This window comes from Pithys albifrons, chromosome 6, assembly GCF_047495875.1.
Source record: "Pithys albifrons albifrons isolate INPA30051 chromosome 6, PitAlb_v1, whole genome shotgun sequence".
Taxonomy (NCBI): domain Eukaryota; kingdom Metazoa; phylum Chordata; class Aves; order Passeriformes; family Thamnophilidae; genus Pithys; species Pithys albifrons.
Genome location: NC_092463.1, coordinates 63119508 through 63139420, shown reverse-complemented (window position 1 = coordinate 63139420; position 19913 = coordinate 63119508).

The window sequence follows — 19913 nt, the reverse complement described above, 5'->3', positions numbered from 1 at the left end:
TTCCTCTGTAGAGCACGGGGATTTTCTTACACGTTAAAGGCTTCTTTAAAAGGGGAAGCTTTTACTAGTGGGAAAATAAGGAAAGGGGTACGACCTTTTCCTAAAAGGAATGGCAGGAGGACGAAACTATCTCCAAAGCTACTCCCTGTTTTAAGCTGTGCTTAATATTTAGTAGATCTCCAAGGCTAAAAGGCTTTTCATTATATAGTCGTATGGAATAAAAGGAAACACATAAACCCCCCACAAGCACCCTCTCCGCCATTACAGCCCTCCCTCGCTCTTCTCCACAAGTTAAGCCCCAGACTCACAAGCAGAGTTTGATCTGGGGATCATAAATGTTTGTACAATTAATTCTTTATTGCTACTCTTCTACAATGCCACTGCCAGGCAGTCAAGTGGTTCCAGTATCCTGAGTGGAAATTGAAATAGTTATAGCACTGTATCCACGTAAAAATATGAAAACATAAACATGCAAGACCTCAGTCTTGAAGTGTCTGGGGCCGGGGGCGGGGGGCGGGGGCTTGGGGGCCAAATCCTTTAGTCCCTCCTAAAACAAGAACCTCTCTGGAAAACCTTCCTCTCAGGGATGCACCGTAAATCGTGTCCTGGGGACTCGTAACCTCTGACGAGCTACAAGACAACAGTGCGAGCAGAAAAAATAACTCTTAACGTGCCACGAGTCTCCTGAAAGATGCTTGCACCGGCACCGCTTGAAGGGGAGATAAAACATCATTACTGACAGTAATTATAGAGATCTATTCCGAGTAATTCTCGGGTCTGTCCCGAGCCCAGTGCATCGCCCTCTGGATGTGCAGCTGATATTTTACCGTGCGGGCTTTGCAGGGCATTTTCATTAGTGCTCTGATAAAAACCACACCAATCCCGCAAGATCCTCCTCCCGCCCCCCACCGCAATAATAAACCAAAAAAGACTAGTGGGTGGAAGAGTAACACGTTAATGACTTTTGCTCAAATTGCTTCCATCTTGCTCACATTTTCATAATTAGCACCATCATCCACAAATCTTTCCGCCCTGGGCATTTGCCACAGCCAGGCTTCCCAAGCGATGTGTATTCTACTTATTAGGGAGGGGGACACTTCTAGGTCTATCATTAATGGTCCCCTTTCACATAAAATGAACACGACCTCCACGGAAATATCAAAGGGCCGTAACTACCTTGGCTCACTTGCTAGAGCACTGAATAGCGAGCAACCTTAAGTCGTTTTGCCCTAGCTCAGACATCTATACAATAAAACATAAGCCCACTCTTGTATATTTTGTCTGGTGACCATTTCTGAAAACAAAAAGGGTCCCTTTGATGTGGTCTAATTCTAACAGGGGGTGGGACGTCAGATGTGGTCTACCGAGTCTTTCTGTAAATATGTTTAATTATGCCCCAAAGCTCCTTGTAGCCCCAAAGTAATAACCGGAGAGCAGTTTGTTACTTAATGTGGGGGGAGAATACGTTCTAGACCGTATGTAACCAAATTATTGCAGCTGATAATGATCTAGTAATTCGTTCGACATGTGTGATTTTAAATGCAACACGGTAAGTATCTGTTATTCTTTATGCCTGAGCTTGCTAACGGAGTAATTCTAATCCTTCTTTCAGTTCAGCCATAAAACCAGCATTGCTCCTGGAAGGTCATTGGCTGAAAGTATTTGGGACAGATGTTTTTATCCTTACAGTGTGAGTACTTGTACTCTGAACTGATTACCCTCAGAGAAGGAATATATGTATTTGGATATAGATCTTTCTGGCGATGCAATTTCTATTTAAGCAATACATAAATTTCAGCAGGAAAAAATTTTTAAAATGCAACATTTCGAAAGCACCCTCCCTTAAAAACACTCGCTAACTTTAACCTGGAATAAACTCTAGGGACACAAATTTTGCAGCTTTGGGGCTCTGATTCTCCAGTGAGTCGGGATCTGGTGTTACTGGTCCAGCATCGCGCCAGGCGCTGATTTATGACTCGAACGAGGAGGAAGTTACAATTTGTAGAGCAATAAATACCGAGGCAGTGGGTGGAGCCCCCAGCAGGGGAAAAAAAAAAGACCCCCTCTCCTTCACCAATTAAAAACCCATCCTTGCTCGGCTCTGGACCGTGGGAAGGTCCCAAAGAAAACAGCGCCGGTGCTGATGAGGTGTTTGTTTGCGGTGTGCTAATGGCATCTTCCGAATCTTTCCTTCCCGATGCAGTTCCCTCCCACCTGCTGATGTTGGGAAGAGCTTCTAAAATGCGACCGGTCTTTATTCGGCTGTATTTTGTTTTCTTTGTGGTTTCCTAGCGGGGTTATTCTGCACCCCTGTGAACAATATAATCTTGTTTAAATGACTTTCCAGACCACACAGCATCACGTTACCCTGTTCTATAGGGGCTGGCAATGCTGTTTATTGTATTATACACTTTGAGCTCCTAGAAAGCTGGATGAAGGGAGAGTGGAAGAGGAAAGCTCCGGGGAGTAAATTCAGAGCTTCTAAGATTCAGGTTTCTTTCTCAGGTGGAGAAAATAAGATCTAGATAATTTGAAATGAAAACAGATAGAAAGAAAACTTCAAAGGAATGTTAAACACGTAACAGGTACATCAATATTTGCCCCTTTACCAACGCATATGAAATATTTTTCATGTTTATAGTAACTTTTTCTAGTTTATGAACAAGCAATCTGAGGTCTTCAGATTTAGGATGATACACCTGATTCTATGTATATTATGTGAGCTACTTTTATAGTGCCTTTCAGACAAAGAATTAAGTAACAATTTTTAAACTTCTCTATTTAGGTTAAAAGCATGTGTGATATAATGGAGATGTGCTTACATTGTTGTTGTTGTTGTTGTTGTTGTTATTATTATTATCAGAATGCAAATGCCTAAATTCCTTACTGCTCCTAAATTCTTACTAAAGTTGGCAAGAGCTTCTCTGTCTGATGACCAAGGGATTAATCTTTCATTCAAAGTCCATGGAATTCACTAAGAGCCTTTTCTTTAACTCCAGTGAATTTGGATCAGGCCCAATCTTACCACTAGAAAAATTATTTTCTGTTGTGCTCAGATAATCTCTTAATGGTTTACTGAATGAAAATATTCAAAACAATGAAAGCAGCAACATTAAAGGGAAAAAACCCTCCTGTTTCCCCCTCTCTGTTTCTTACTCCTTTTCAACACTAGACACAAAAGAAACAGTAGAAGAAATGTAACACACTGGAGAAAAAGGTGCTACGGTGTGGTTTAAATGATTGTCACGTGGCTTGCAAAGATCTGGGGAAGGCTCAAACCAAACTACAACAGGGATATTCAGACCAACACAGAACTGTAAACTACAGCCACAAAAATTATCAAACACAAGAGATAGGGGATGTCTAGAAGAGGAGAAAGGGAACGTAAAAACAATAGAAATGTAATTTGATGGCAACTTTGGGGCCGTGTTTGCACACCTATTTCACACCTTTGATATCTTAATCATTGCTTAGTAGCCTGAGCTCTGGGAAAAACTTTACTCTGTTTCTTGGTTTGGGTTTGGTTTGGGTTTTTTTTTATGTTTTTGAAATTGGCTTCAAAGCATTTGTTCTGATTTACAGGAGTGTGGTGTACCTAACAGAAGTATCTGGCCCGTATCCATGATGGAATTGCACTTTGTGCCTGAAGGACCTGCTATTCAGATAAATCTCTTACTACTTTTAGAATTTATCCCGTGGTTACTTTTCACAATCAGAAGCTTGTTACAATCTCGCTCAGCCCTGAAAGTCTTTGGGAATTAAGTTACCCAGAGATAAAAGATCTTTCCTTCTCCATGCTGTGGTTGGATCAACACTTTGCAAAATCAGATGACAGGCAAAGGGGTCAGTCCTAGGTCTGTGCTTGGGCTGCCCAAGCACCAGGAATAAAACCTGAAAGGAGCTGCCTTAGGGAAATGCCACGTGCATGAACGTAAGTCCTTGGGGGGAAACCAACCAACCAACCAACCAACCAACCAACCAACCAACCAACCAACCAACCAAAAAACCCTAGTTCTAGGAATTATCCACTCCAAAGTGAAGACTAGTCACCATTGCATTTAAGCTTTTTAAAGACTACTTCAGATCAAGGTTTGCATTCTATGACTGGGCTTTTCCAAAAAAGAATTGCAATCATGGTTAAGTGTCATCCTAAGAGGGTCATGATGCAAAGTGCCTTGAAGTTCCACCTAGATCAAGGAACAAGAAAGAGGGCCAAGGAGTCAGGAGAAGAAAAGGTTCTGCAATTTTCCAATATAAAAAGGTTATGTAGAGAACAACAGAAACAAAAATTAAAATTAGTATCTTGGAAGAATGTCAGTGGTCACCCAGAAGGTCTGCAGTTGAGGAGAACGTGGGACCAGGATCAGGAGATCACCCAGGCCAGCGGAAAAGTGGTCTCCACTTGATACTGTGCAGATCTAGACCCTTCCCACAAGGGGGAATTTAACCCCACAAAGGCATTAAAGGTCTCTTATTATACCTGCAATTCCCCAGAGGAAATAAGCTGCTCAGAAAATACACATAAGACCTTTCTTCATCTTTTTTTCCCTATTTTGTAAAAGCAGAAGTCCTACCACTTAAAGCCTCACAACCAGCTGAGCCATCAGGGAGGAATTCATCCCTTTTCACTGCTCCATCTCCCTGCCTTCTGTGGGAAATGAACACCCTTTCTATGGGCATTTTAGCCTTGACATTTCAAGGCAGAGCTCACAGTGTTTCATTTGAGATGTCGCCGCAGTGAATTCCCAGGGATTTCATTAATTAAAGTATTAATCAGGTGATTAATACCATGTTCTAGACATCCTAGACATTAATACCATGTTCTAGACATCCTGTATCTAAGACAGTACATCTGAGAAAGTATTTGGGGAGATAAGACAATTTGGCTCTCCTGTTTCAACCCAGTTGGGCTGTCTGAGCTGCTGGACCTGCAGGTGTACTTTTCATCTGTAACATAAAGAGGGACTTAGAATAATTTAGTAGTAGGTGGCTTTACTGAGACCTTTTCCAGGTGGATATTTACAGACCAGAATTTTCGTTTGGTTCATTTAGAAAGTATTGATGCATCATACAGAATTCATTCTTTAGTGAATTACAGGAGGCTGGGTAAGTACTTATTTATAACTGTATGTCTGAGAACTGCTTTCTCCAGAGGGCATTTGTTGCCATGAATCTCTTCTTGGTAGTCCAGTAATTTGCCTTGATGAAGCACCTGTAAAAATAAAGAAGAAAATAATTCAAGAGCTCCTCCTGGATCATCTTTTACAAACAGTGCACAGAAAATTGCAACCAAATCAACTCCTTCAGGCACTTCTGATTTTTGCTTTTGGCTCAGAGACCTCAAGAGTTTAATTTGACCACAACAGCAATCTCCAAGTGAAGAAAATTAACTTCTCTTTTGGCTGCATCTGTTTCAGCCCAACTCCTCTGTTTCTGGATTGATGGCTCTTGCTTTAGGATGGAACCAGGATCGTTTCTCAATTCAAAACTTCAGCAGCCTAAACAAAACCAATGGAACCCATGTGAAAACTCAGAGGTATTTTCTTCTCAGCAGTCACTTGTTCTCTGATTTTAACATTATTTTAACATTACCTGTTTGTCTCAGAAGCACCTTGTTTATTCAGATATGAAGGATGATACCTGGAGTTGTGCTCCAGTTCCATCCAAGTGCAATGTTGTTCCTTGAAAACTGCTCTGTATCAGACCTCAAAAGGAGACTCTTGGAATACTTCTCAAAGATACTTTTTTGATAATTTGGAAAAGAAGAACTGTTCCCTTTCCACTTCCCCACCCTCCCCACCATGGCTTTTATGCACAGCTGGCACAGGGATAATGAATCCTACCCTGTGCTTCCAAAATCACAAAAATTCCACCTCCACTTCCTCTTTTTTCTTTTAAAAAAAAAAGCAACTCTGATCATTTGGCTTTTTCCCCTCTCTGCATAGGAAGTAATCTCAGTGTGGAGCAGGAAAAATTGAGAGACTTATTCAATCACTAATTTTACCATTTTAACTCATGGAAGTGGAAATATACATAGATTTTTTTCAGACTACTGTCCAAGACAATCCAGCCTGGCCGTTAAATATTCGTAAGACGCAAATTCTTGATGAAGAGAAAAAACAAGAGAAGCACACAAAGTTAATAGAGAGCCCTCTTTGTGTGCCCTTTCTTTCTGCCACTCAGGAGGGTGAACATGGTGCCCAGCAAGGCATTACCACCTCAAATATTTTGCTGTGAAGTTATTGTCAGACAAACATCTGGAGTGAAGAACAGTGGGGTTTATAATCACCTGTACTTTAGGGAAGCAGAATACAGTTATTAAAAAAAAAAGTTTATTTGCTTCTATCTTAAATTTTGGGGTTTCAAAGATGGAATTTTTTTTTCTGGTCACTCATTAAAGTCTATTCTTTGCCTAGAAAGGACACCCACCTATGAGCAGACACACAGACACAGACACACCTGCATCCCCTAAACAAATGTAATGCCTGAACTTGCAAACTCTTTGTCATGAAAGTAATCTTTATTCACGTGAGCAGCTCCCCAGGACTATTCATGCAATGGTGAATTACTCACACGAGTAAAACTTTGCAGGATCAGGTCCTGGATCTAACAACAGCATTTTAATTACAGACAATCCCTGAGCAATGTGTACAAAAGAGGTTTTTTTCCTGGACAATAACACAGGTTATTAGCCTGTTCTTTTTTTTTTTTTTTCCCCTTCTTGCTCTTTGGTTTAAAAGGAGGTACCAATAATCCAAACCAAATAAAACTGACCTTTGAACCTTTTTTGCTGTACTTTTTCTCATGCCATGATTTCTTTAGCCTGTTAGTGATCTGAAGGCTCGTTCTGGGCTACAGCCACTTTCCCAGACGGGACTGCCTTTCGTCCCCTGACAAATCACTGCTGAGCCCCTTTTGTCCTGCACCCCTTTGATCTCACCTGCCTGTCAGGCAAAAAAAAAAAAAAAAAAGAACTCCCGTACAGTCAGAATGCATTGCAAACAAATTGGCAACCATTTCGTTCCCGTGCACCATTTCAACACAGATCAAGGTAGAGATAGAGGATTTTTAACCCTTTCACTGACCTGTGCAATCGGCAAGGAATGCTCGAGTATGGTGAAGTGATAAGATAATTTATTAAGGAATTGGAGGATAAAAAAACACCAGCAGAACTCCCAATAAGTCTCTGGGGATCATAATTGCATGGCATATTCTATCTCAGATCCAAAGGAGTTATTGCACAGTGGGGAGTGCTGTGTTCAGATATGAGCTTTGTAGATCGCCTCCCTTTAATTGGACAGTTGCTTAAGCATAAACTAAAGAAACATAACAGGTATTCTCAAATGTGAATTAAATTAATCCTATTGTAAATAACCATTGGAGTATTTAAAGGGCTACCAGAATCCTTCCAATATACAAACTTAGCCATAGGTGAGTTTCTTTCCCAGTTTAATCTCAGTAATTTTAATTTTTTTTTTAAATTTTACAGTTCTTCATCACATAAACTTTACAAAAGACATTATGTAGCCATTGTAAAGTGTTCTCATGCTTGGCAATGACTGAGCAAGGTCCGTGTTCTTCACTCTATGATATTCCAGGCAATCCAGCCTTTTGCTGAGTTGGTTACACTGAAGCTGCAAGGCTGGTCCTGCTCCCATTGAGTCATGTTTTATCTATTATTTTAAAGGCAAACCTCCGTATTTTGATGGCCTCAGATGAGCAGGAACACAGATGCATTTCAGATATTTACCATTTATCTTCTCCAAGCCATCACCACGTGCCAGGCTTCTGCCCTCTTTCCACAGTAGCAGCCCTGTTTGCCCAATAATCTGCTTTTTATCAGAATAACTCACCACCTTTATTTCAGTGTAAAATGCACTGGCAGAACATTTAGTGCTCAGAGAAAGGAAATTTGACACAACCTTCTTTTCTGTTTGAAATGATTGAAAGAAGGAGTATAAACTTTGGGAGAAAACAAAGCTACAGCAGTGATGAAAAGAAGAAAGTGCATTCAAACTTGCTGTCAAACACACATGTGAATGAAACAGTGGCACTGTGCCCACAAGAAATATTTAAACTACATTTTACAGCTAAAAGTTGAAAGTTTCTATTTCCCTGCCACATTTAGCCAACATAAAACATAGTGATTGTTTTATTAATTTCAAGATACCTCCACAGGTTTATTTGCTTTGTAGAGTGTATAAGATTTTTTTTCTCAAGTGTTACTCTGCTGATTCTTCCACAAGGAAAGAGTCCTTTCTTTAACAGCTTATAGTCTCTGAATTTTAGAGGAGCTTTTAAAGATCTTGTTATTAATGTTAAAAGGAAACTAATACAGAATCTCAGCTTTGCTTCATTGCTGTGATGTCCTAATAAGGTTCAAATATATCAATATATGAGGTAAAAATGCAGTCAAGGAATCCTCTTACTTCTTGACAATGAAGCATTAGAATTTTATTTTTTAAAAACTCAGCTAATTATGACTTCAGGGTCAAAAATCCCAGTCCCCAAAGCATAAGAGCAGAATCTCAGGTTCAGCCAGTTCTGCTGGACTGGGAGAAGCTGCTGGTCTGATTTCCATGTATCATGGATTCATAGAATGGTTTATGCTGGAAGAGACATTCAAGGTCCTCCAGTTCCAATCAGGGACACCTTTCCCTAAATCAGGTTGCTCAGAGCTCCATCCAGTTTGTCCTCCAACAATTCCAGGGATCAAACATTCCCGAGAGGCTTTACTTCAGTCCATAAAAAAGGAAAGTCCTCCTCATGGAGGAGTTGAATCACTTCCTCTGATCAAACTCTATGATTTCTTGGATTTGGAAAATGGTTTCTTTGACTTGGACAGGCTTCTGTCCTTTCACTTCTCATTCCCAAACAGGGTCAGGTGCTCTTCTCCAAAAGGATGTCTTCCTATCAGGTCTTGCAGATCTGCTTCCAGGGCATTTCATGACCATTTTTTGTGGGATGTTCTGTAGCTCCTAAACTGAGCTCAGCCTTCAAGAGAAATCTTTGAGAATCCTCTTCTGTTTTTGGAAAGCATAATTTTGTCCCAGCAGCTGCTCAGCAATTAACCCTAAATTATATAGTTTTTAACAGGAAGTAGTGAAAATTGGGAGTAGGGTTGGTTTTCATGGAATTTCATGGGATATAGAAGAGATGGAAACTAAAACTCTGTAAAGACATATATCCAGTAACTGGGAACACAACTGCAGGGAGATGTTGTCAAGAGATGCCTCTATCATAGTGTTTTCCAGACATCTTTGTGGCTTCCACCAACCTTTTAGTTTCAGCCAATATAAAGTCTTTCTTAGAGCACTTTTAAGTTTTTTATATTTTATGAAGAGAAAATGCACCTTGTGTTTGACCTAATGTATGCAAAAGTCAGTTCCACATTACCTTTCCTACTGATTGTTTTCACTGCCATTCTCCTCCACATTGCTATCAAACTAGGTTTGAAAATCTTCCCCCCTGCCTTTTATTTTTTTGATCTGTTCCCATCAGCTATTTGAGGTGCACTCTTTTTTTCTTTTTTTTTTTTTTTTGAGCCTGATTATTTATAATTAGCATTTTCTGCCCCACACTCAATTGTGCTTTAAACTCTTTCACATTGGGTCAATTTGCTGACTTTCAAATCTATTAATTGACATCCAGAATAAAAAAGTAAACATGTCTTTAAGGGTGGCATGAATGGTTGAACCAAGATTAGGTCCCCACTCTTTTAGTCCCCGATTTTCAGGGAAGGCTGCAGTCTTCAAAAATCAATTGTCTTCAAAGCTCCAAAAAGCAAAGGAATGAGCAGGGGTCAGACTCAAGAGCATCCCTTGTGCTCCGGAGTTAACATTACCTAAGTACTTTAAACGATCACTAATTAGTGCTTTCAATGGGCAGCCTGAAGACCGCGGGACTGAAATATCTTATTTGGGAATAAACAACTGTGTAAGGCAGACTAGATCAACTCTCTAACAGGGGCAGCAAAATAAATCTTCTTGTTACACCCTGTAACCAGAGATTGGTCCTCAAGGACCCGCTAAGCCATTCCCAGTCGCCCTGTCCCATTGTTCCTGGGTTAGGGTGGGCACAGGACTCCTGCCTGGACATGAAAGTGTGATTCCCTCTCACATTCCACTTTTAAACAGCCCTGTTTGCCTTGAATTCATGGTATTTTGGAATCCAAGGAGTAAAAACCCACAATCCTATCATTACTGACCATTTTGGATGCAGCGTGGAAAAATCCTTATAATATTCTGAAAAGTAACAGCAAAAAAAATTGTAAATATTTATTTCATAGTTGAGCTGAATGCAGTGGAGTTCGAGTTTATTGCCCACAAGTGCATCTGAATGAAACAGGAGCATCTGACAGAACAGAAAATGATAATTAATTACTGGTAGATCCCTGAGTTTCAGATCAACAGCCATAAATATTTTATGGGTGTGACAGGTACACTCTCACACACAAAATTATCCTAATACTGACAATGTACCATTTTACACACATATCCAGCCAGTTTTTAAGAGTGCATTTCCAAGTATTAAGCATTCTTGATGGAGGTGTTATAAATAACTTGCAAAATGAGTGCAGTTTTCAGGAAATATGGGGGAAATGAGTATGCACAAGCACAGGGATGCACCAGAGAAAACTGGCATACAAGTGCTGTTGGTGAAAGTGATGCTTCTTCATGACTTTGCTTTTTAGAAAACATTTACTCATTACTGTAAAGTAGGATGAGGATACTGAACTTGAAGTCAATATAAAGGCCAAAGCTTTGACTTGGATCTTTGTCCAGAGCCTGCCATATTGCACAAATTAAATTTTCCTCTCTTGCAGCTACCACAGATTGGAAAAGACCTCTGAGATCTAGTCCAACTTTTGATTCATCACCACCTTGTCAATTAGACCATGGCACTGTCCACTTGTTCCTTGAACACATCCCTCACATAAATGATATTGCACCTTCTCAATGTGCACTGTGAAACTTGTGTGATAGTTCAAATAAAACCAACAAAAGTAAAAGTGGGACTGTTATAAAGAATAGTAAAATCCTTTATCCACCAGAAGACAGTTTCTGAAAATACAAAAAAAAAAAAATTGTAAAATAAAAATTGTTTTGAGGCCTGAAACTTTGGTTTCTCTATATCAACAACAGCAACAAAAAAGGGTCCAGGAAAAAGTTCTGAACAGCAATACTGAAAAGCATAATACTGATAAAATACCTTGTAAGTTCTGCTGTGGCTTCTTAGTCTTTGCTAAACTCTGTGCCAGAATTTCACTTCTTACTCTTTACAACATACTTGAGTGGAGGAGCTTAATGGTTACACCTCAAAGAGAAATGAAATAAATAAAGAGCTTCCCAACTGATCTTTTTTGTCAGAAGTTTGTTTCAGATATTAAGAGTTAAACTGCAGCCACTTGAACACTAAATTCTGGTGTTTCCAGTGGGGTTGCTATTAAGAAAAATAGCTTCAAAGATGCTCCCAGTCCCTCCTGTAGGTAGTAAATAACACCCAGCAGAATCCCAATATATATGAGAAGATGAATTCTGTACAAATATCATCTACAAAGTTAATGTGAAGTTTGTTAATAAACTTTGAATTTCTCAGATTTGACAATATGACCCAGCCATGATATTTTCAAATGAAAGAATCGTTCAGAAAAACATAAAAATTATTCCAGCCATTACAACTTCCAGAAAAAAACCCTTTTGAAACAGGAAAAAAACCCTGTTCCTCCATGTGGCATTACCTGAGAAATGAGTTATTATCTTCTCTCTCCAGTAGGTACCTGGAAATGAAGTTGCTTTGCTTTGTGGCTTTATTGTGGTTTGGTTTTTGGGGGGATTGTGTTTTGGCACCTCATTTTCACAGATAATTTTCACAGGGCTCTTTGTCAGCCTGAGCATAAGCAGGTGCTGCAGAGGTGCAGTCCAATCAGCATTATTGCATTGTTGAATAACTGAAAATAATTAGTAAGAACTTTAGAAGAATTGGCTATTTTCATCGCTTATTCAGGAAAGGAGGGATGGCACCATATCAGGGCTTTATTATTTTAGAGGTGCAGATATCAGAACAGTTTGAATGGTGAGGTTTAAGGATTGAGGTCTAAGAAATAACCCTTTCCTAAAACTCCCATTCCCACTGGTTCCATTAGGACTGAAATGTTTGAAGGTGCTCAGTGTCTCTGTGCTGTGGTTATTGCTGTCAGAATCCAAAAATATGCCACAGGATTTCCAGTTTTCACTGCATCCCTTAGATAATTAACTGAGTCAACCTGAAATTCATTATTCCTTATTCTTTTTTTTTTTTCCTGAATAAATCTAACATAGAAGAAGGTTCATACAAGTACTATTTGCAGGATGTACAGAAATTTCAGGAGCTGCTCCAGGCTGGTAGTGCTGATTCCCTTTCTTACACAAAGCACAGGAGCAACTCAACTAATCCTGAATTTTGTGCCTGTTTTTCATCACCCCCTTCCTGTAGCAAGACCAAGAGCAGCAAAAACTTTACCCCAGGTGGGTTACTGGTGGTTTCTAGGTAAATCTACAGTCCATTAGAGCAGTAAAATACTTTTTAACTGAACTTCATTTTAAAGCAGACTAAGAGAAATGAGAGGTAAGGAAGTTCTATGAAAAATGAAAGCGGTACAAGAATAGAACAAGAGACAGTCTTAACAATATAACATGGACAGTCTTATAAATCATATGCCCATCAGAAAAATCCCATCTGTGTAAGTGGGATCTGATTGCATAAGATCAGCAGGAGCTTTGAATTGGCATCATAAGCTTTGAAGTGGTTTTTGGAAAGTGTGATACTGATTTTGGAAGGCTCAGTGAAGAAAAGCTTTGACTCCATTGCCTGCAGACAGTGGGCAGCAAAACCTTAAGAGGAGATTGAAGAATTTTTCCTTGCTCTGTCCAAGCCATTCATGTGCCATGGCCATAGGAAACTTCTCAAGGGATTAAATCAGCAGCTAATGTTTCCTGAGATGGATTGTGAGGTGTTCTCCTTTCTTTTGGTTTATAGTCCCTGGTCTCCACAGGGAGCCAGAAGTGGGAACAACTCTGAGCATATAACAGAGGTGGAAATCACCCCCTATTATAAAAGATAACAATTATTAAAAATAGATATTATAAATAAATAAATTATAAACAAATATTAATGTTATAAAAATATATCCCCTGTTATAAATAATCTCCTCTTGCTATAAAAGACTGATTTTGAAAGGCTGTTTCTGGCTGATAGTGAGAGTTGATTGGACAGGCCAACAGGGAAAACAGATTTAAGATGCAGATTATGATTAAAGGTTACATTGCCTTAAGGAGCACTTTAAAAGACTTGTCTATATTATACAAAGAAACCTGTGGCAGGAGGACAGATCAGCCTTGGGGTTTCCCATGACTCCAAAATGACAATGTAAAACCCAGCTCACTCCTTTTGCCCGTTGGAGTCTCATATATTGTACTGTTAGAATTATTCTAAACAGATGTTTAATCTGCTTCATACTGTCACATTTAATAACTTGAAGTGTTTGAGCAGGATCATTACTTACAACTCATAAAAGGAATTATTTAGTAAAATACTCATATCACTTACTTGGACTTGCTCTGTCCTTAGGGGAAAAACTTAGTTTTCCACTCCAATTTTCTACATTTCCCAAGTGTGTCAGAAGCAGAGCAAAGGAAGAAACAGATTCTCCAGGAGTTTCTGTACTATACACTTTCCACCAAAAGGATTTTTAAAATGAATGTCACTGTGCACATAGCATAGGCTAAGATAGTAGTTGCATTGCTTAAATGTGCCCTTTAGAGTTTTAATTCACCAGGAAAACCCTCTCAGAGAAATTAAATAATACTCATGGGAAAGGATCCTTCTTTCAGCAAGTTTTTCCTGGGACTTTCAGGGCCATTAACAGGCCTAATACACTGCATTACCTTTCCAGTCACTTCTGTTTCCCTTTGTTGTGATACCTACTTAAAATATCAAAGCTGTGAGAAGTTCAATGAGATATTGAAAAGTGAGTAACACAGGTTTTATATGACAATCCCAAATCCCTCCCTCTGTCTCTCTCTCTCTCTTTTTTTTTTTTTTTAAATTCTTTGCCAGCATCACTAGATGAAAAAGAAATAAAAAGTCTATGGGTGGGACATGAAGGACTGACAAGGCAAAGCCAGATCAAAAAGAAGCCTCTGTTAATAAATCAAAGAGACAAAACAAAGGACAGAACAGAAAAGAAAAAAAAAGTATTTTGAATCCTGTAGCCTAGATGTAAACTATCCTAATTCAGCATTATTTAGCACTCACAAGATGAATTCTTAGACATTCCAACCTAAAGAAGAGGAGGGAGTGAAGGAATATTCATGTGGTATCAGGATAAATGGCCAGGTTAGAAATTAGTGGACAAAACCAACGTATTTTTCTGGAGAAAAGAAAGGGAAAAAGGTGCTGGTCCTTGATACTTCTGAAGAAATGTTAATATTTGGGGCGAGGTTTAATATACACAACTATTGGTATAATAAAGATACAGAAGGAAATTGGAAAAAAGGAAGTGCAGATGTGGGTCTCACACTGAGATAATTTGTTAACTCTCTCTGGACAGAAATAAATCTCTGAAATATGAGCTGGAGGTGACAGGCCTATCACTGGTCATTTTTTTCAGTATCCAACCCAAGTCTGATGGGCTGAGCAAGTAAAATCCAGAAATGCAACCCAGCTTGCAGTATAAGAAAATAGTAAATCTCTGAGGAGTCAAAATTGATTCAAATATGCCTAAACATACAGAAATCTTGTATGATTTATGAAGGATAAATATGAATTCATGACCTGTTAAGAGTATATCAAATAGAAAATTCACATATTTCCTCCTTGAATACATGTTGGGGGGACTATAGAAATGTATTTTCATATGTTTATATTTTTTAGAAGAAAATTAGCAACTCTCCTCTTGCCATTGATACATTCTGACCAGTAAATTTTGTTAGGGAACATGAGAGACTTTAGCAAAGCATTGCTGAGATTCAATCTATATAATCCCAGGTCTAACTTTAAAAATAACATTAAAAATCCTCTTGGCTGTAAACAGAGATCTGCACCTGCTGGGATTATTTCCAGAGATACAGGTATAAATCTTCACTAGTTCCTTTGCTTTATTTATATATTCTGGTCTCAATTTGAAACTGAAGGCAACCCTTTTATTTTTCATCAATAATCAGTTATGTTTTAAAATAAATATTTTAAAAATAAATATTTTATTTAATTTTTAAAAATAAATATTCTTTTGAACCTGCTTATCAAATCAGACACACACTATGGTTCTTTAACAAGGAAATGTTTTTCACCTGACACTTAGAGGTGGACTTGATAACCCCTAATCCTCAACTGCTCCATAATCTTCTCTTGTTTTGTAAAAAGCCTTTAAGAAGGTAACCTAGACATGCCTTTGATGTGGGTTTGTCCTTTAGTTACTACACCTTCTGAAAATCTCTGATAAATTAATCTCACCAATAGAACAGCAATGTGTAATTCATACTTTGATGGCAGCTATTGAAGGAACTGCTATTCACCACCCCGTGGGTTAGAGGTTCAGGAGAAAACACACAGGAGGCATCTTCAATTAAATGGTTTCATGTATCCAAGTGAGAGAGATTTCGTGTGTGCTGGAGAAGCAATTTCTTCCATAATAAATTCTGCATACTTATTGCTGTTTACTGCAGTTCTCCATCTGTGCATGTGTGATCCACCATGCCTCAGATGCCAGAAACAGTCAGTTCTGGAGATTTAAAAAAAAAATAAATATGCATGATTAAAACCAAAAATAGGCATAAATAAATAAATATTTCTAAATGACTCTGTGTGTCTGTATCTCTAGAAAACACAAACTTGATGAAGAATTCCTCTTGTTGCCAGCTTGCATTAAGTAATGTGACCAAAAGCCTCTTAGAATTACCCAACATTTGAGTTGATTCTTCATTTTGTGGCTTAAAATGATGATTTCAGTACTTAGGGCTTTCTTTTCAGCATGAGCAACATTCCAAAAACCTTTGACACAGAAAATGGACACAAGCAACATCATGATTAGGCAAAATTTAATTTATGAATGTCAGAAAGAATGTCAAGAATCTGTTGAGTGGGTGCCCAATGTCAGCATTTGATATAATGCCTTTATTCCTCCCATTTATATCCAAGATCCCAACATTTTTGTAAACTGGACAGGGTGAGACAGGAAAGACTTTCTCATTCTCTGCTCCCCACACTCTGCAATGATCTTCTCTTTTAAGATACTCTACCTTTGCCTTTACTTGTGTTCTGCTCCTGTATCTTTATTCATACCAGAATATTCAGAAAAGGTGCAAATGGTTCCAAACACTGTGAACACAAATCACAGTGTGAAAGGCCAAGGCCTAAAGACACCATGGCATGATCCTGCTCTCAGAGAAGGAGGGAGCAGAGCAGAAAAAAGAGAAGACAAACGACAGGGCTTGTTGTGCTTAATTAGTTAAAAATAGAAAATATAGTCAAATATTGGTTTGGGTTTCCTAGAGATGTTTTGAAATCTCTGCCCTTGGACGTATTCCAGATTTTACCAACACAATCAACCTGCTCTAACTGGGCTTCCTTCAGGCAGGGGATTGGACTGGATGTCATCTGAAGGGGCCTTCCAACACAGATTATTCTATAATTCTCTTCTAATGACCTATAAAATTACTAAAAAGACACTGTACTTCTCCCTCACATGGCTGTGAAACATGGGACAAACATGATGCTCTCTTCTCTATAAATCTTTGTAAGTCACAGTGGAGATACCAGTGATCAACAAATTTTTTTTTTTTGGTAGATGAAGGACTTGGTCATTCAAATTTTGTAATCAGGTTGAAGATTTCTCTGTTTGGTTTGTGGATGTATGGAAATTTGTCTGTCAGGTCAGATTTCAGAGGATGCCTCCTTCTCCTTCTCCTTCTCCTTCTCCTTCTCCTTCTCCTTCTCCTTCTCCTTCTCCTTCTCCTTCTCCTTCTCCTTCTCCTTCTCCTTCTCCTTCTCCTTCTCCTTCTCCTTCTCCTTCTCCTTCTCCTTCTCCTTCTCCTCCTCCTCCTCCTCCTCCTTCTCCTCCTCCTCCTTCTCCTTCTCCTTCTCCTTCTCCTTCTCCTTCTCCTTCTCCTTCTCCTTCTCCTTCTCCTTCTCCTTCTTTCTCCTTCTCCTTCTCCTTCTTTCTCCTCTTTCTCCTTCTCCTTCTCCTTCTCCTCCTCTTCCTTGTCCTCGCTGTCCTCGTCCTCGCCCTCCTCCTTGTCCTCATCCTCCTCCTCCATCTCATCCTCCTCGTCCTCCTTGTCCCCCTCATCCTCCTCCTCCTCCTCCTCGTCCTCCTCCTCCTCCTTGTCCTCCTCCTCCTCCTCCTTATCCTCCTCATCCTCCTCGCCCTGCTCCTCGTCCTCCTCGTCCTCGTCCTCCTCGTCCTCGTCCTCCTCCTCCTCTTCCTCCTCCTCCTTCTCCTCTTCCTCCCCCCCTCCATAAAATCAGGAAACAGTAGGACAACATCTCCAGAACAAACCACCACGATGACATTTCTATGTCTGCTGATTTATATGTGACAATCCAAGAAGTCATAATAACTGTAGGTATGTAGATTATTCTATAGGTGTATTAGAAAAGAATTTTCCAGTCTGATCAAACATTTAGAAGGCTGATAAATGCCAGCTAACTTACCAGCTAAAAAATGACATCAGTAGAAAAAAATGCCCCAAACAAAAATATTTGGTTATTTCTTTTTACTATTTATTTATTTATTTCCTTGCTTCACATAGAAATTTAAAAAAAAAAACAAAAGAAATGCTTAGATCAAGGGCTAACTTCTGTCATCATTTCTGATTAAATAAACCCAAAGTTTATTCACCCAGTCCTGAGTTAATCATTGTTGTATCCATGACAAATTTAGCACAAATTTCTGTATCTAATACACTCTGGTTCTTTATGTGGGTTTTTCCCTCCCAGATTTACATGCTGCAGCAAAGGCTTCTACTTCAGAGTTATCATCTTTATTATCCTTAGAGGGGCTGGAGGCAAATAAGCAGAATTTGTGATTAAACTCTGAAGTCAGTAATTTAAGCAGTAAGTGTTGACACTGCAGTGAGTGTTGACACCAAAGCACCTGTTTTCCTTAAATCCTTCTAAAACATGGATTCAGCTGCACAAATGCATGCTGCAGACATCTGAAGGAAGGGGAATTGAACCTCACCTTCTGCCCATGAACCAACCCTTTTTCCCAGAGCAGTTCTGGAACCAGAGGAAGGCTGCAGCTTCAATCTAGAGAGGACACGCACTTACAGCTGTAAAAATAGTACTCTGGGCTCCGTAAACTCCATGTAGAGGATCCCTTCTTCATGCTCTTCAAAAGCCAGAGAAACCCACTAAATTCTGCTGATCCTTTTTGGGATATCAACACAATCTCCACCTCTGTGGGCACAGAAGTTGTGCCAAAGCTGAGGAGTTTGGCCATGGGTTGTTCCACTCTGTGGCTCTCAGAGGAATCACTGTTTGAAGTAACAGTACAAGGTATGACTTTCCTCATCCATAGACACAGACAAATGAGATGGGACAACATTCCCTGAGCAAGGAGCCCTTTGTGAAAGGGATCTGGAGAAGTGGAAAGTCTGAGCTCGATTACATTGACAAGATAAATAATTTATATGTGCCCCTTCATGATTTAAGGGCATCATCACCATATGCAGTGTTGGCATTCCTTGTTAGTTGTTATTTCCTTGTTATTAATTCTAATTCTTATTGCCCTCTCAACTTTCAACGCTCAGAAAGAGCAGTGCTTGGGTTTTCTGTGTTCTGTTGCTGGGTGATGTGACATAAAGCAAGTCTGGAGTATCTCCCTGAATGCAGGCAAGAAAAACCAGCCCAGAAATCCCTTCCAGCTGCTGATCATTAAATCATGACCTGTTGGAGAAGCTCCATATCCTTCTGTCAAACTGCATGAGAACCTAGAGGAAGATATTTACATGAAATCCCCTGAAAAATTGATTTTATGTTGTATTTTTAGAAAAGATCATTGTGGATATCACTGTTTTCAATGTCAAGCAGTGTAGTTTCAGACACACTATTTATGTGGTTGTAGTTTTCACTTTTGTCAGCACATTTTTCCTTAAATGTTTATTAAAAAAATCTTTTTTAAAAACCTATTGATTGAAAAGAAAAATAGAAGGCAAAGCTGCAGTGAGATCAGCCTCTGTGTCAACAGCCATTTGTAAGATTCAAAACTATTTGCTGAGATTCAAAGATATTTTCACCAGACCTTATTTCCTGAGTGCTGAATTCCAATTTTCAAGGTTTGAGTGCTTATTCACTTTTAGAGAAGTCACTTTGAAAGTGAGAATGGTTATGATTTTTCTAAATACAGAAAAATCTTAAATATTCAGTGTCTTTTTAAATCATAGAATGGTTTGGGCTGGAAGGGTCTCTGCTGTGCAGGATGGAGGGAACCTGCCAGGAGCAGTTTTGGTACCTCTCCAGAGCTCTCTGTTATGATGAGGACTCTCATAATTTTGGCAGAGCCATTATTTTTGGCAGGTGGATAGTACTAATATTAGCCCACTTCACAAGAATGTTTGCTAGACTCAATCAATTTGGAGATAATTTGGAAGTGTTCTATAATTCTATAACTGAATTGTAATCTCTGCCATCATCAGTAGGATTTTTCCCACCACCTTCCACAGGGAGAGCATTTCGTTGTAATAAAACCCAAAGAAGGCGTTTTTTTCATTCCAGTATAGTGAAAATAGGACAACTTCAGAGCTTTCAAAGATGTGACAATATCAATCTGCTGTCACTGACCTCCTACAGCTGCGAGCAGAATGACTAAGGAAAGGCTGTTTATTTTCCTGTAGATCAAAGAGAGGCAACAAAAGAGATCTCCCCAAAAGGTG